General features: G+C 43.0%; 1 protein-coding gene across 1 annotated transcript in view; it reads right to left on the bottom strand.

Annotated features, from left to right (window-relative positions):
- Window positions 1-1,278: 1,278 nt before the first annotated feature.
- The window catches only part of Chst7 (carbohydrate sulfotransferase 7), a 35,383-nt gene continuing 33,731 nt past the window's right edge, over window positions 1,279-2,930 (bottom strand). Inside the window, exon 2 of the mRNA XM_021153947.2 lies at window positions 1,279-1,834. The gene's annotated coding sequence lies outside the window, so the exon portion shown is untranslated. The remainder of the gene's footprint in view (window positions 1,835-2,930) is intronic.

Here is a 2,930-nt window from a genome sequence, read left to right as displayed (position 1 = left end):
TGAAGCCTCAGCTGTAGTTGATGGCCCAGGANTGAAGGGGTCATGCAAAGGATTTGAGGCTTGGCACCCTGAAGAGAGCCTATGAGAGGCTATTGGTGAAGCCTAGTTGGAGTGGAACACCCCAGTGCATTGGAGATGTCAATACCATGGGATGATCACCAAGAACAGCAGCCGTAATGGAGTGGATCAACCTGAGCATAGAGTGCTACAGAGGACAGAGATGGAGAAGTGATGTCAGCCCTTAGGAGGAGTCCAAAAGATCAAGTGGAATCCCAGACACTGAAAGAAGAAGCTGTAACATTGAAATTGCCTTGGAGACTCAAAGATGTTAAAGATGCCAGGGNCATGGGATACATGCTGAGGAAAGCTGCTAACAGGGAGTGGAACCAGCCCAGGAGGAAGCAGTTTGTTGCAGTCAATAAAGATGAAAAAGGAGTGAAGATCTGAAGAACACTTTGACATCAGTCATGGAGATGCAGAGTTTGGAGTTTGTCCAGCTGGTTTCCTGCCTTGCTTTGGGGATTACAGTTAATTAAGTTGAATGAATCTCAGAAGAGACCTTGAACTTTGGACTTTTAACATTGTTGCAACTGCTATAGACTATGAGGACTTTGAAAGTTGCACTAAATGCATTTTGCATTATGCTATGTTTAAGTATGGCCCCCATAGACTCATGTTTTTGAACAAGTCTATGGGGACCAGGGAGTGGAATGTGATGGTTTGTATAACCTTGGACCAGGGAGTGGCACCATCTGAAGGTGTGGCCTTGTTGGAATAGGTGTGACCTGGTTGGAATGGGTGTGTCACTGTGGGTGTGGGTATAAGATCCTCACCCTAGTTGCCTGGAAGTCAGTCTTCCACTAGCAGCCTTTGGATGAAGACATAGAACTCTCAGCTCCTCCTGCGCCATGCCTGCCTGGATACTGCCATGCTCCCACCTTGATGATAATGGACTGAACCTCTGAACCTGTAAGCCACCCCCAATTAAATGTTGTTTTTTTTTTTTCATAAGACTTGCCTTGGTCATAGTGTCTGTTCACAGCAGTAAAACCCTAACTAATACACACCCACACATGTAAAATACAAATTTAAAAAGTAAACTTTTTGAATCCTATATATAGTTTCCTTCATGGTTCTTATAACCCTTTTATATAGACTACCTTTATTGAATTCATAGTTGAGCCACTTACCAAAATCTGCTTACTCCCCTCAATCCTGTCATTAGTATGATACTACAGTCATTTAACTTCAGAATTACAAAACCACTAGATAGAAAAATTTGAAAACAAAGTTTTAGTTTATTATACCTCTCTTACCCACCAGAGAAAATTGTTTAGAAAATGGTTCTACAGGAAGACTGCTAATTGAAGGAGAGCTGGGTGAGGCCTTTAGGAAACAATACCAGCCAGACCTTTTATTTAATATGAAGTAATTTAATCAAGTAGACATAACTGCACTTGGCCCTTATTCACATTGATGGTTTTGTCCAGACATCTGCTGATGTGAAAGGAAACCAGATTACATCTCTTCATTATTGTGAGGATGCCTTGTTGAAATGGCTCAAGCTGAGCCAAGTTCAGCCTGGGAAGTAAAGCTTTTCCTATGTTGTGGTCACAAATATCCACATTGCACTGTTACTTCCTTTCTGGAAACTTCATCTCAGCCAAGGTGTCTGTCCTTACTTAACAGCTTGTGATGCTCCTGACCAGGAGAATTGCACAGCAGTTGATACCAAATCAGTCCCAGTGTCTGACAGTGTGATAGATTGCCTCCACCTTGCAGCCTCTCCAGGGCGGGTGCAGCATGCTGAGTTCACCTGTTTATGGCCACTGTCCTGGAAGGGAAAAAACAAAGGATGTTTGACCTTTGTAGAAATCCATAGTCTGTTGAACCTTGGTGATTTAAACTATAGCTTTCTTTGTCTAAGTTATAGTATTGAATATTGAGAATGCATATCAAATCAGTAAGAAAATGTGACTTGAGGTGTTTAGTGAAGGTGAAGGGAAGGTAATACAGGATCCTCTGCAAATACTGCTGTGCTTTTAACAGCTACCAAGGTAGGATGTCTGTTGAGAAGGGCTTTCTGGAATTCTGGAAAACAGGCAGGCTATCTGCAAATCTTCACCTCTCCCTCTTCGTGTCCACATTAATCTACAGCTCTTCAGTAGAACACCTGTTTCAGCCTCCCTTCCTTGACTGCTCCTACCTCCAGTGGATGCCACAGATCTCTCCCACTCCATAAACTCCTTCCCCAGCCCATTGCTTTATCCTAGCACTCAACTTCAGCAAGTATTCCCTGAGAACACACAGGCCACTCCTGCCAGGGAAGCAGGGAAGGTGCAGATCTTTACTTCTCTCACAGTTTCTACAAATACAATACACCAGTTTCATCCCCAGCTCTATAGCACAATTTCTGCTATGTTCTCCTTGTGGATGTAAATGAATAAAACAGTTCAAGATGTAAAAGTGAAAATAGAATAAATAAAGGAAGCCCACACTGAGGAAAATCTGGAAATGGAAAATTTAGGAACTCAGACAAGTTTCACCAACCGAATACAATAAAAGAAATGGACACATTGATCAAAGAAAGTGTTAAATCTAAAACTTCTGCCACAAAACATCCAAGAATACTGGGAAACTCTGAAAAGACCTAATCTAAGAATAATAGGGGTAGGGCCACAGGCCTCATCCGGCCAGATCAGCACCGGGGTAGCTAGAGCGCAGGGTCGGCTGACACCCACCAGCTACCCACGACCCCCGACACAGGATTTTGAGACTGCTGGTGATTCTCCAACACAGCTTCTGCTCCAATCTTTAAACAGTGACAACAACAACAACAACTAACCCCAGAGATTACCAGATGGCGAAAGGTAAACGTAATAATCTTACTAACAGAAACCAAGACCACTCACCATCATCAGAACCCAGCA

This window comes from Mus caroli, chromosome X (assembly GCF_900094665.2).
Source record: "Mus caroli chromosome X, CAROLI_EIJ_v1.1, whole genome shotgun sequence".
Classification (NCBI taxonomy): domain Eukaryota; kingdom Metazoa; phylum Chordata; class Mammalia; order Rodentia; family Muridae; genus Mus; species Mus caroli.
This window is presented reverse-complemented; position numbering and strand designations above follow the sequence as displayed.